The following is a 15,195-nucleotide window of genomic DNA, read 5'->3' on the forward strand; positions in this document are numbered from 1 at the left end:
TGACTTCATTGCAGTGAATGTATTTGATTGAGACAAGGCATATTAACTCAGGCACAGTGTCATATAAATGTATTGCTATGGATTCTGGATTTAAACTGTTTAATTAAGTGCAGTAATTTAACAGCTGTAAACCCAGCTCACGGAAGTGTGATAACATCCAGTCTTTCTTCTGCTTTATTCTTCATTTGAGATGAACTTTACCTCCTTCTTTCTTCAGTCCTATTGATATTTTTTTTTTTCCTTTCTAAAATCATTTTTCATAGTCCTTGGCTGTCACAAGGAGGAATTAATGCTTCATGCCCATCCTTCTGTCATAATATGAGGGACTGTCATGTGTGGATTGATTTCATCCATTGTTCTGTCCTTTAAAAAATATTTGTCAATAAAACATATGCAAGGCAAATCCTTTGGCACTAACATTATGAGCTGATTCATCTTCACCACCATGAAACTGGCTGGAAAGAATATGAGGCAAAACAATCTGTTCTTATGATAAACCTGAGTTGTACTTAGGATAAATACTACTCTACTTATCTGCTGAAAGCAAAGCACATTATATTGAGAAATGGAAACTGAATAAGATAAACTTATTCTCCTGACCTCATTCATTTTCAGATGCATTTCAAAGTTGCTCTTTTATTTGAAAAAAATCTACAAGTTGAATAGGAAAACTCTCAGTTTTTGCACTCTAATTATTCTGTTGACTGGTTATATCTTCATCTCACCATTGTAACACCAAAAGCGTGAAATTCATTTTCTTTTCTTTCTCTTTGGAAGTTGCTCTGTTTGTCTAGCGTAATTAATATTACGTCTTATATTGAGGTGTCAAACATTAAAAATGCCATGAGCTTGGTTTATGAGCAGTAAGGTTTTTGTAAAACAACAAATCTTGAACATACTGTATTTTGCTATCCAAGTTTCACAGTTCTTTAAGGGTGCTGATTTTCAAATTTCAAAACACCTTTCAGCTGTGTCTAGAAGTCATTTTCATATTAGTATATATGTAGGGAAAACAAACAAACAAGCAGTGGAAGTAGTACACAGCCTTGTTTTCTTTTCTTTTCTCTTTCTTTCTTTCTTTCTTTCTTTCTTTCTTTCTTTCTTTCTTTCTTTCTTTCTTTTTCTCTTTCTTTCCTTCTTTCCTTCTTTCCTTCTTTCCTTCTTTCTTTCCTTCTTTCCTTCTTTCCTTCCTTCCTTCCTTCCTTCCTTCCTTCCTTCCTTCCTTCCTTCCTTCCTTCCTTCCTTCCTTCCTTCCTTCCTTCCTTCCTTCCTTCCTTCCTTCCTTCCTTCCTTTCCTTTCCTTTCTTTTCCTTTCCTTTCCTTTCTTTCCTTTCTTTCCTTTCTTTCCTTTCTTTCTTTCGTTTTCCATATTCCTACTCCTCATCAAACTCATCACATTTATGTCTTTATGAAGATTGAAACAATGCTTCTTTAGGTGGTCATTCATCAGTCCAAGTAATTTGGATTGGGAGAGAAGAAATCAGAACTTGTTCCTCAGAACAAGACACAAGAAATGCTGATGCTTCAAGTATTAGAATCACTGATCTCAGCAGACAGAGTAAGTGGATGTGACCTATCAACCTTAACCTTCAGAACACACGCACATAAACATCTTTCCCAGTCTAGCCAACTAAGCTGTCTTTATAGGCAGTGGAGAAGGAAACAAAATTTTAAAAAGAGATTTACCTCATCCGAAGTCTCAGACAAGTTGAAGGAATTACTATTTGGAGAAGTAAATTCTTGACAAGTCTAAAGAGCTGCTGGCTTTTATTAGTTGGATATTGTAGTAGTACTCGTAATGTACCAGAAGGGCAAAAGTCTGTATTTGAGCAAAAAGAAGAGTTGTGATTGTATCATATAAGGATGATGAACTATTTTGAAGTCTATTTGTAACTGAGGGGGATGTAAGACAACATCTAAATGAGCAAGTCTAGATAAATTGCACATAAGAGCCCTTAAATAACTGGTGGGAGAGAGCTGTACTCTAGCTTTGTGCTTCTCTGAGTAGTGTTTAATGAATTGTTGAGTTTACCAGCAATTACCAGAAGGGCAAGTTATCTGTAGTAGTGACAGTACTCTTCAAGAGATATGCACTCTTAAAAATGTTGACAAGTTAAAAATTGAACAGAAGCTTTTCTTTTACATCTGTTTGCGTATATTTCTATGGTCTTTTTCTCACACTTCTATTCAGTAAAATTATAGTCTTGTGGATAAAGCAACTCGGGAGATTGATGTTCAGTCTAAATCTGCCTTTGCTTCAATTGCTTGTGTGTAAGAAGCAGATAATAAAACTTTCACTCTCCTTCCTGTGATCTTAGGATTTCAAAGCAAAGATTCCCTGTGTCATGAAAGGGCCCAGGACAATAGCAGAGGCTTTTGGACCACTCTCATGATACAGTGTAAGAAAAATGAATTATGTTTTAGAATTCATAAAAATTCTAAAAGATTTTTTTTTCCCAAGGAGATATTCATCTTCTCATATTTACTTACAATGTCATCTTCTGTATAACCGTCCCCTTCAGAGTCTAAATTGCTATGTTAGGAAGGCTTCTCTGTTAGTGTTACTATAGCAATGAAGCACATGAAACAGTCACTTCGCCGAATCTAGAACATTAACAGTGAAATGGGATCAAAACTGAGACAGGAGGGTTTATAAAAGACATTGTTCGGCACCCACCCTTCCAATTCTTACTGCAAAGAAAAATGCAGTGCAGCTTCTAAAAAAGGATTTGTTCTCCTCTCAGTTGAGAGATTTTTGAAATACAGTGCATGTCACCTAAGTTCCAGAGACGGTAAGAAGAATGAATTGGTCCAGGCAATATCAAAACTAAGCTCATAAAAAATGCACATTAAAAGAAAAAATGTAGATTAAAATGAAAGAATGAAAATGAGAATGTACTCAGCTGTAAGAACATTTAATTATAGCTCTTGCAAAAAGACTGAATTAATATAATCAGTAACATACAACTATTTTCCGGAGCCTTTTGCTGGTCTGCCAGGTCCTACAGTGACTATAATTTCTAATTTAAAAGTCAAACAAACAACATTTACCTAGTCATGAACACTTAAGTAATTAACCCCACAGTCATACAACAATTGTTGGATCACAGGACAGAATTTCTGTGAAATAATCAAACATTCTAGACTGAATCCTTGGATGTCACTTCTAGATCTGGAGAACAAACATCTACAAAGCATGGATAGGGCACAACCCTGCTCGTGCTAAGGTATTGACCTTACTGAGTCGAGTGAAGAATCAAAAGTTTCTTTAGGTGAATAGTATGCAGTATCTCATATTTTTTCTGATCACCTCAAAGGTGATGTGGATTTTTGTTCCTGTTGTTGTTGGATTGTGTGTGTGTGTGTGTGAGTGTGTGTATCAGTCTGTTCCCATGCAAGCCTGAGGACTGCTTGAAGTCCACAGGTGCTGTACTTAATTTGCTCAGGTGCCACTGCCACAGAGTGAATTTTCCTGTGTCAAGAAGTTTGTGCTGGCTGCATCTTGAGCTTCTAGATGTCTCCTGAAGTATGTGTACACAAGAAGAGGTGTCTCTGCTGTCCCTTCATCCTGTAATGTGGAAATAGCAATGGTGATATCTTCTGGTAAAGACACCAGAGGACACAGTCCTTCCTGTATGAAATGGGAGTGGGGTGGGGTTTCTTATTCCCAGCATATAGTTTTGGTGTTGTGGTAGATAGTCTTCCTAAAGGCAGTGGGAAAACAGTTCAACTCCCAATATTTCTACCAAAGTGCAAACAACTTTGGTATTATCAGAAAATTGTCAGTACTTAACGAATAGCCATGCTGCTTTTGACCAGCAATCACAGTGTAGTGTAATTTTAATAAAACCCATTGTTACCTCCCTCTGGCCTTTCCAATAGCCTGCTTTCCTCTCCCCAAAAACTTTCATCTCACTTTCTTTTGTCAAACACATTTTTACTGTTTGAACTTCATTCAGTGTCTGGCAAATAATAGATAATAGATTCAGAGGATTTTATATTAAAATAGTGCTTTCCATCTAGATGATTACCAAGACCTATATACTTTGAATGATAAATTATGGATCAGTTCCTTAACCAGTGCCAAGCTTGCTTGAGATTAGTAGGGCTGTATTGAATTGCATCACTTGGGGTCCATTCTCTCTGTTATGGAGTATTTCTCTTCTCCGTGACTGTGTAAGTAGCTATTGCCAGAATACAATATGGCAACAATTTAATAATTTTTTGTTGTAGGCTTCTCAGTTATGTATCACATAGAAAAAAGGAAAAAAAAAGAATCTCTAGGTAGAGCTAGGGTAACTATAGTGAGTGAAAGGAGAGAACTGAACAATTTATGAGAGCCTTTCTAGGTCTATGTTCTACATTACTTTACCTTACAATTTGAAACCATACTGACTGTTTTGTAATTCTTTGTTAATAACATTATTCACATGCAAATTTTACCAAGATTTTCAAACTCTCTCTCTCTCTCTCTCTCTCTCTCTCTCTCACACACACACACACACACACACACACACACACACAAATAGTAAAGAGGAAAAGATGCTGGAAAACCTTTTGTGAATATAAGTGGTCAAAAGCTGGTCTATATTTCAGCCATGTGACTGAGAGCACAGCAGTGCGGTGTCACCCAGAGTGGTGGAATTGATGTAGTTCTGAATTAACAGAGATATCACCTACTGTTAAAAACTCTCATTCACTCTTTTCATGTTTCTCTAAGGCTGGGATGTATTTGCATTCAGTGAAAACTCAGTGTAGGAGGGTAATGTTAAAGCAGAAGGATCTATGATCCTGACCAGCAGAAGATCACTGAAATTGCAGTGTTTTATTTTGCTCTCTTTATGGTACTCTTTTAGCTTGTTCAACTGACCATGCTCCTAGTACAGCTATATGTGTTCAGCTGCAGAGCTGCTACCAATTTAACAGTATGAATCCTTTGTTTAAGCAAGATACATGATCAGGGCTTAGCCATTGTTCTGTCTTTCAGTGCCATCATACTGCATTTTAGCTCCAAAGTTAGTCCGAATAGATAGAGTGCATCATATGGTAAAATATATCGGGTTACCAAGATGATGAGCCAGTACTAGCAGGTACATTGAAAGCTATCAAAATCCCAGTTTGAGAGATATGACAGGTAGTTTCAAGAATAATGATTGATGTCCAGCTCATATAACAATGTTCTAAAACCCTAACGCTATCCTTGTTCAATCTCATTTTATGGTAGCCATGCATGAATTGCTTAGCAGCCTATTCTGAGCCTTGAGAATGAGAGATTTCCCAGGGGTTGTTCAAGTGAACCATTGATAAGTTTGCTTTCATGAAACCTGGACAAATGATGGGAATCACTATCAGTTGTTCAATAGTATTCAAGAGGCTTGAAGGCCACACCCTATGTTTTTTGAGAAAGATTAATCACCGAACTGCAGAGCAGTTCTTCTGAAGCACATATTCTCCATCAAGAAAAGCTAACAATATAGATATCAAGAAGCAGTAAAAAGTGCTCTGTAAAAAGGATACCAAATCATGATTGTTATGGCATATGAATATAAGCTAGAACTATGAAGGTTCCTGTCCAGAGCTCAATATCTCCAAAGGTCAAGGACGTTTGGAATTACTCCTGTCATAGACAGGATCAAGATTTAAAGTAAGGACTAATATAGAAATTTTCCTACATTTCAAGGTAGTTTTAGAAAATTGATAACTAAAGAATTTTAATTTTAGTTGCAAATCTTACAGAGACAAGTATTATTAGCATATGTTAGAATTTGGGATATAGCCCTTAGAAGGATAATGTTGATAATAGCATCTTGCGTATCACTAATTAATTCTAACCAGTTTTTAAAATCTTCAGCTTGTCAGAGTTTCACCACATTTTCACTATAATTATAAAGATTTTCTCTTTAACTTGACACTAGAATTACAATCATGAATATAATTCCATATAACTTCATAATTTTCTAGTAATATATGGGAAAATATTCAAACAAATCAATTAAAAATATTGATGGTGACTCGAAAGCTGAATTCTGCCAGTTTTTTTTTTTTTTTGATAACTTGTATCTTATATAAGACTTCAGGCATGTCTCTTCTGCAGATATATATTATAAGAAATGGTGAGCAAATCTTCCAGGCCATAAACATGTAATCACTTTATATATAATACCTCTAGAGAACAGAATGGAATAGTTCATACCTTCCTAATTTCAGCCCCAGTTACCCTCCAGGAGAATGGGAAAAAGAACGAGGTATATGGTTTGCTATTTTTTTGTTTTTTTTAAATTACCTTCTTACTCAACTGTGTGTCTTTCAGTCCCTTCAAGCCTATGTTTAGTGATGATGTTTCAACTGAGCTAGACAAAGAAGCTGATGAGAAATGAAGAAACACCTCTCAGTTTGGCATGCAGTTAAGCAGCACTTGTGGGTAGAGAGAATTTGGTCTTCACAAACTGCTTAAAATAGAGAAAAAAAATCTGAATGGCTTTTTTTTTTAAAGCTACAAAAGGAGCAGCAGTGTCATTCATGATTATTCTGAAGTGATCACCAAATCCATTGTGTTGTTATGGCTTATGAAATACTTGAGTTCTGTTAAGGTACTAGAAATTCATTTCTAGTAATTCCTGCATAACTTAAATGACAGACTGGTACCTTTTTTTTTTTTTTTTTTTAGAGAGAATTAAAAAAACCAACACACTGAATGCATCAGACAGCATTTTAATGAACTTTTTAATATACGTTAAAAAGTGTATTCATAAAGGCTGCTAATTGTGCACACATCAGTGTGAAAAGAATGTGGTTAATATATAAAACTACTCACAATCAGTTCTGCAGAGCTAAAGGAGACTTCAGGATGAGTTAGGCAGTGTTGTAGCTTTTGAAATAAAGTGTGTAAATTCATGTCCTAGTTTACTTTATGGTAACTTGCATTTACACCCAGATATGGATCATGGATCATACAGAAAGTATCTCACAGAAGAATGTCCATCCCATCATCTTTCTGTGATACTGGGTTACTTTATTGCTTTCTTGTAAAGCAAAGGCCAACAAGTGTGGATCAGCAGAATTCTGAAGTGCAAAAAATGAATTTATTTATGATTTATGTTTCCTTCTGGCCTGGTTTCTGCAGTTCTAACTTGAACAGAAAATGTGGAAACATCTTTTTCTCAATAACAGCTACAGAGCTGAACCTTCTGTTCATTTTACAGTTAAACAAAACTATGTGTTAATCTCATTTGGATATAAGAAACATGAAATGAGCCTATACAATCTATTATACTTGAAAGGACAGATTTGCTGGTGCATACAGGTTGTTCAACAGCATTTCAATAATGCTATTAAAACCATATTTAAAGCTATTCAATGTCATTTGAATGGCACAAAGTGGGTAGAGCACATTAGTCAATTTGTCATTAATCCAGCAAAAGACATTACTGATGTTTTTCTTTTTTCCTTTAGAGCTGTTAAATGAATGCAATGTTAGACCAGAAGAAAACCTAGCAGAAAGTCTATATCTGGTATGAATTTTCAAAGCAAATTCCTAAGTGTTTGTCTCACACACACTATTTATGTGAACAATGGAGTCATTGAGCAATTAAAAAGATAAATCTATTCAGTGTGACTGAAAGTAAAACCAAAACAAACATTGTGAGTTCTGATCTCTGAATCTTAGCAGAGGTTAGAGTGTTCAAAACAGACTCCTTCCATGAGCTTGTCATCTTCAAAACTGGTCTTTTTACATTTGTATCTCTTGGTCTAATGAAAAATACCCTCTAAACAAATGTTTCATGCCAACGTGGTTGCACTGCAAAATCGAGCCAAGCCTTCACAAAAATGAAGAACAAGGTTTTCCACTGCTGTTTTTTTTTTTTTTTTTCTATAGCAAAACTGGAGTATTTTATTCTTTTCCTCTTTTTCCAAATTGCTAAATGAGATTAAAGATAGGCGTGAGTCAAAAACTCCATTATCTCCGGAGTCCCTGTATACAACTGGGAATGGTAACTTGTTCATAGGTGTGAGCAGGAAATTGCTGTATCTGAGTTTTAATCTACTGTAGTTTCAAGTGCGATGAAAATAGTATGGAAGGACATAAGAAACCATCTTAATTTACAGCAAGGATAATTTATTAGGGGGGAAAATAAAAATCAAAAACCTGTAAATACACAAGTGTACTAAAGGCATCTATGAAATTTTCTTTGAGGCTTCTAAGAACAGATTACATTAATATATCTGATATATCTCTTTCAGTCCCAAACTAATTTTCTTGCATTATTTCAGACCACACCATATATATGTGTTTGTCCTTTCCTTTGTATTTTAGGAGAAAAAAAAAAAAAAGTTTAGGAAGTCCATGTTATGAATTTTATCAATTCTCTCCTTGTAAATTTTAAATCAAATGATCTGTTCCAATGAAAAGTTTGAAAAAAGTACAGAAATCCAACAGCCAGGTTAGTTCCCAGAAATGTTGTTAAAGGTAAGAGATAGAAGGGAGACAGAGTGGGAGAGAGAGAGACCCAGTTTAGAGACTTCACATAAAGAAGATCTGAGGTGTGAAGTCAACAGCTAGCTGCCCTACTTGGTTTGCTGTTAGTTTAATAACACGAACATACTTGCCATCCCTTGACATGTAGATTTAAATTTGTTATACCACCTCCTGGCTCAAAACCATCCCTTAGGATGGAGGCAGTGGAAAAAATTGAGCACAGTTTGAAAAGGAAGCCTATGTGTGTGTATGGCACATAGAAGTTTGTGTGGTACTACAAATACAGTACTCCGTATTGGGAATGCAGTACAGAGAAAAAAGGACATGGATAATGTGAAATCCTTTTGCTAGCATAGCATCTCTTGCACAAATGAGCAAACGCTCCACCACAATAAACACAAGACTCAAAAATGAATAGTGCAACATATCTGCAGGCTGCTGTTGAAAACATTTTAATATGTTAAGCCTGTTTGTCTCCAGACAGGTGACATCATACTTCTTTCTAGCAAGACAGGAGATTCTTGAGCACATTAACTAAAAAAAGTACCTTTCACAATTTTATATTACTGAGCAAAACTTCTGAACAAGTGGTCTTTTTAAAAAGCTATCCAAATTAGAAATAATAAAGGATAATTTCTTGCTCTTGAATCCTATCAGGAAAGTATCTTTCTCCTTTTTCAATAGAAAAAAAAGTCTGGTAATACCAGTTCAGAAGAAATTCACTGGTGACTGCAACTCGTACAGGTAACAACATGGAGATCAGAAGGCTGCCAACCCGAGTAAAACCACCACACCTTCCCCAGAATAAAAGTTGACTTTCAAATGAGAAAATCATGGACATTCTCATCTACAGTGGACTGAAAAAAAAAATACATATTATGATCAATATGCTAATATTAGAACAAGAATTATTACCAATATTATTTTTTCCTATTATTATAGAGCCAAATAATGTACCAAAAAATAAAATAAAAATCTCAAAAAGAAGGTTTCCATCATCAATATATTCCACCTGCAAGAAGTAGATTAGCTTAGTTATTGCTTTAGAGCTCCAGGTTGGTAAGATTTTCCCAATGTGCTTTGATGCTGGAGAAGTCATGCTCCCTACCTGCTAGCTATCCAATCTTTTCCTGCCCAATCTAAATGGCAGTGTTTTAAACTGGCAGAACAGTATGAGATTCAGTGGTGTGTGTGAGAAATCTCACAGCTCTGGCCCAGCTTGGATATCTTTAAAAGCCAGTGTATACAGCACTCCATAGATCTCATTACCATCAATCAGTTCTGTTATGGTGCAGTCTAGAAGTTTCAGCTGAGCACGGGGCTGTTATTTCTCCGTGCACTGTGTGAGCATGGAAGAGACTGTCTGTGCTTTAACAAGTTTAGTGTTTAGACAGAAAAGGCAGACAAGATGAGAGAGGAAGCAAAGACATAACCAGATTTAATTTATCCAAAGTGTTGTTCATGACTGGGGGCTGGGTCTGAACCTAGAACCTAGATCTCTTGACTTACTTTGATGCCCTATCTTCTTGTATGCATTCCTTCTAAATTATCCATGCAGCTTTGTTCCATGATCTTTCACACCGGTGTTCTCTGTATGAATACATGCTTTATTCATTGCTCAGCCTCTTTTCTAATGAAGAAAGCTGCTTTTCTCATACATTGGAATATATTAGGTTAGACTCCATCTCAGCTGGCATCCTTAGGATTTTCCACTTCTTTTTCTTCTCTGTATATATCACTTCTATCTATCAGCATGTCTCTCTGCCGACAAATGTCCAAAGATTATTTTAAAAGCCTGACCTGTCAAGCAGCTGTTTCCAGTGCTGCTGAACAACAATTTAGAATCTCAAGTGACACAGACAGCAAGCAGGAATCATCCGCCTAAAACTCGGACCCAGAGGCACTCCCATAGCATTGAACTCATGTTTATGCAAATGGACAACTGTTACTGCAAGTATGAAATAATTATTCCTCTTCTTATCAATATTGTTTCTGTTTCTGCCAACTAGTGGGCAGACACCGTAGCAGTTTTAAGTCAATTACCTAGTCCTTGTAGCTGATTTCCGAATGAAATACATTTATATCCCTTATTATAACATGCAAAAAAATGAATTGTCATGATCAGTATAATGATCACTCAGAATCCTCTGAGTTTGCATATTTCTCTTAGTAACGTGCAAGATTTTTTTTTGAAAACCTTGTTCTAGGTGAACGTCTGGACCTAATTCCAAGATGACACACAGAGGAACAGACAGGTATTCTTTTGATAATAAACTCGTGCTGGTTGGAGCAGCCACAGGCAATCTGGAATAATTTTTGTCAGTGGTTTCAAAATGGCAGAAACGAGACAAAAATGAAGTTCATTGAGGTTATTGGGATGTCGTTGAATGAAATGGCAGAGCTTTGGGTGGGTCAAGATGACAAAATTGTGCTTGCAAAGTAATCCAGCCAGTGATTTTATTTCCTGAGGAAAAACACTAAATGCTCACAGATTTAAATAAATAAATTGTAGGTAGCTGCATGCCTAATTCCTCACACAACTGACTGAAAATGCACCCCCTAGGAGTTGAATTGATAAGTACCTGTCAAATTCTGCTTTAGTGCTGTTTTTTCATGCAAATAGAATCCTCAGCAATAAATCAGATCCTCGGTGTGCAGTTTTCTTAAGTATATGTCTGGTGTCATTAAACAAACAAAAAAGTAACATACCAGGTTAGAAGAATGAAGTAAAGAACATTGCTTTAAGAACACTGTAGAATTTGAAACAGCAGTTAACAATCTACTTCCCTTCAATGAGTAAATACCCTTACAGACATTGTTGACCTGACTGGTGTCTTTTTTTCTTTTGCCTCCCTGTGGCTTTAAACTTCTGTTACAACTTTTTTAATCACTCATTTTACTTTTTTTTTTTTTTTTTTTTTTGATAGGTGTTTTTACACAACGGATGAAGAGTAATGAATAAGATCATGGCTGGCTTTATGACCCATTCTGACAACGATCACATCTTCTCATACTCCAGAACCTGTGTTTTCCCCCCTATAGTTTGATTGTCTTATGTAATTACAACATCTCTGGAGAAGAGATGGCCAACAACAGGTATTGTTGAACCAAGGCAAGACATGGTTTTACTTGAAGCCTGTAGGTGCTGATACAATACCAAAGCATCAGATCTTAGAGAATAACCATAACAACATTTACAGTTGAAACTGGAAATCACAATGCAGGAGATTTAATGATTTTTCTCGTGTGAAATCATTATGAACTCTGTCGCAAAAACTTCAGGAGAGAGTTTAAACAAACCTAGATGAGTTCTTTGATATCAGCAAAAACTTGACCGTTCAGAGAAGCTTGAGAGAATTGTTTCCTTATTTTAGCATACCTCATTGGGAGAGATCTTGCCAAGTCAGGATGTAAAAACCTTTAATTGCTGGGTGTACCAGTCAGGGTTGTGCCCACCTATTAATCTTCTGAAATGCTGTTTATATAACAATGCTTCATGGTGGATTTAGCGATAATACTAAAAGAAATGCCATCCACTATCATAAAAATGAATGAGTTTCTAGATCAAAGTTTTTGTCAAGTATTCAGCATAAAATAGTACTTTTTCAGACTCAGCTATCCTGGGTCAGGCATTTGGTGTGTATGTGTATTCTCTTATTGTTTAACCAAAAGGTAAAACAGGGGTTTCACATTAGGTTTGCATGTAATTTAACCCACAGATCTATCAAGTCAACAGAATTTTCAGAAACAAATGCTAACACTTGTCCATGATCAAGTAGTATGAAGTTTGAGGTATGTTGGTTGCACCCTGCTTTTTTTATGTTTTATTTTTTTTGTCTGTGTAATGTAGCATTTAGATTTGACAGTCACAAAGAGACTGTAATTTCCTTTTCTGCCCTGTTCTCATCAACACCATATTTGAATGTCTTCCTGAAATATGTTAACTAGCAGGTCTAACGTTTTCATGGGTTTGTCTGTTCTTTTAACTTCTGCCCAGAGGTAGAAGACCATCCAGGTGCACATCTGGGGGTCATCTAGTCCAGCCTCCTTGAAGTGGAAATAGTGCCAACACTGAAGCATTGTTTTGTCCACACCTAGTTTTGAAAATGTCCAAGAATGGAGATTTCACAGTCTGTCTGGACAACCTATTGCAGTGCAGCAGTGGTTTTCTAAGAGAAGTTTTTCTTTTTTTTTTTGTTTTGTTTTTCTGAATGCCCAGCCTGAAGCTTGCAAGCTGCACATTGGCTGTCGCCCCTTGTTACACTGTCTGATGCTACTTAGCACCATTTGGCTCCCTCAGTCTTGTAACCACCCTTTAAGTAGTAACAGATTTCTGTGAGTTGCCTCTCAGCTTTCCCTTTGCTAGGATAATCAAGCCCAATATCACTAACCTCTCCTTGTTGATCATATTGTCTGTGCCCCACTGCTGTGGTTGCTGCCTGCTCAATCCTCCCCAGTTTCTTCAGTTCTACTCTGAGCTGTGAGGACCAAAAGTGTGCACAGTAGTCCAGCTGGGGCCTCACTACTGCTGTGTCTACAGATAAAGAGAGAAAGAGAATATATCTGTGCCCATGTGTTGTTGTGTTGTTATAGGACAAAAGACAAGATCAAAAAAGCACCTTCCCTTTAGAAAGAAGGTGGTGAATTTTAGACTTGCTTTGTAGCTCTAATGTAAAATAATTCTAAAGTATAAGGCTGTCTCTGATAGCATTTGTCCTGTTCTTAAGGAGGCTTACCTGAATTCTAGAAAGCTCCATTGTTCCAGAGTAGCCAAGATGGCCGTGATTTGTTTCCCCAGTACATTTGTCAAACTTGTAAAAAAAAAATCAAAGACAGCTGAAGGTCATGACTGTAAATTTAAGATAGACCTTTACTTGCTGCAAATAAACTCCAGTTTATTGAGTTAAGTGGCTGCCCAGTGATTTACCGTGTAAATAAAAGCTATTACAGGGTTTGCTTTTACATTTTGAGAATTCCCAGCAAAACAAGAAAAAAAAATGTATTAACTTCTCAGGAACTCTTATTACATATGGCTTGCTAAAATGCATGAATTAATGGCAATCACAACAAAAGTCAGAATTAAGCATCCACACAAAAACGTCTGAGTTCAGGAGCTAGTACTGACAAAGGTAATCACCTGTAATTATCACTATGTACAAAAAGTGTATTAACATTTATATTTTCTTGTCTCCTCCTATGGTTCAAAGTTGTTATAGTGAAGGTCTGTAGTGATGGATGAGATGCAAGTATTTGGCCTTACTTGGAGCATTGCCTTCCCCTCTGGGCTTCTCATTCTCTCTTTAATATACAATTCATTTATTACCTGGACTTGAATTCTACTTACTGGAGAATCACCAAGGTTAGGTTTATTCTGCCATTTGTAATGCAGTAGATTTAATATTATTACGCTGAATGAGCTGACCAGGGAGATTAGGAAAAAAACTTTCCCCTCCTCTCCCTGCTCCCATTACATGTGGTGCCATTAAATACAGAACCTTTCAGAACAGATCATTGCTTGTTTGATGCAGTGGATGGAAATTCTCATTTCAATGGGGTAGTGAACCTTCAAAGGAAAGGATGATCAGGAGGAATGGGAGAGACCTTGATATGTCAAAGCAAGCCCTTAAATAATAAACACAATTCAAACCCAGGGCTTATCCCACATATAAAACATGAGAACTATAAGCATTTCAATGTAAGTGGTGTTTATAAGGCTATTTTATATGCAACACAAAACTGGCTGCTTTTATACCCGTTTAAGGTATATTTTCATCATGAATCACAAATAAATAGTTTTTCTTCTCATGAATTCAAAAGAGGATTTGTAGTTTTTGTCCTGTATTTTGGCACAGAAAATTGACACCTCTTTGAAACTGCCAGCATTATAATGGGTAGGAAGAACCTAGACACCATGAATCTTCCTCAGTACACTTAATGAGTTTTGTCTGTCCTCTCTGTATTTCCAGCCCTGCTACTTCAGAACAAAGAAAAAAATCTACTTTCTCTCTCTAGATGAAAGTTTGCTTCAGAGAAGTCAAGAAGAAACTTGCTGCTGTCTTCAGAGTACTTTTGGACTGTGTCCAGTCCCACTGGGTTATCTTCTTGGACAACCTTTTGGGCATACAGATAGAGATTCTCCTAGGCACCACTTAAAGCAGAAAGCTGTTGTGTGGGCCAAACAAAAAAACTTGTTTCTTAATTTTCTTTATTAGCCATAGCTTCCTTAAGACTATAGAGAAGGAAAAAATGTCCCAAATGTGCCAAACCTGTGTTCCAGGTCCTTTTAAAAAATTTCTTTTACATGTAAGAAAAAATTGTTGTCTGCCTCTTACATACACACAAGGTGAATGTCAATGGGAAGGCAACAGCTGAATGTCGTGGCAAAACTATTATGCTAAGTCACAATTAAACAGATCCTTAGTTAATGTTAGCTGAGTTTCAAGGATAGGTACAGTTTTGGAGGAAAAGTAAAAGTTTATAAAGACTGTATATGCCCCATTTGAAGATACTGGATTGACCTGGGGAACTTCTAAGCAAGGAAGAAAATATTTTTTGGATGTCAGCATTAATGGAAGCATGTAAGTGCAGAACATCAATAACTTCATATATCATTAATGTGGAAAAATAATAAAGGAACACCAAGGATAGGCTTTGAAAGTGAGTATGGGGAGATTTTTCCTATATGAAATGGGAAAAGGAGTCATAGACAAGAGGTACCA

At 36.3% G+C, this 15,195-nt stretch overlaps 1 long non-coding RNA gene across 2 annotated transcripts in view; it reads left to right on the forward strand.

The window, feature by feature from the left end:
- LOC308198045 overlaps window positions 1–14,905 on the forward strand; it is a 52,541-nt gene extending 37,636 nt beyond the window's left edge. The window contains exons 2-4 of one of the 2 annotated variants that reach the window (XR_013953555.1): window positions 10,684–10,731; window positions 11,404–11,572; window positions 12,476–14,905. This is a non-coding gene — a long non-coding RNA (uncharacterized lncRNA). The remainder of the gene's footprint in view (window positions 1–10,683; window positions 10,732–11,403; window positions 11,573–12,475) is intronic. The other variant, XR_013953556.1, reaches the window with a different exon arrangement.
- Window positions 14,906–15,195: the final 290 nt, after the last annotated feature.

Source organism: Anser brachyrhynchus, assembly GCF_964034855.1.
Source record: "Anser brachyrhynchus genome assembly, chromosome: 7".
NCBI lineage: Eukaryota > Metazoa > Chordata > Aves > Anseriformes > Anatidae > Anser > Anser brachyrhynchus.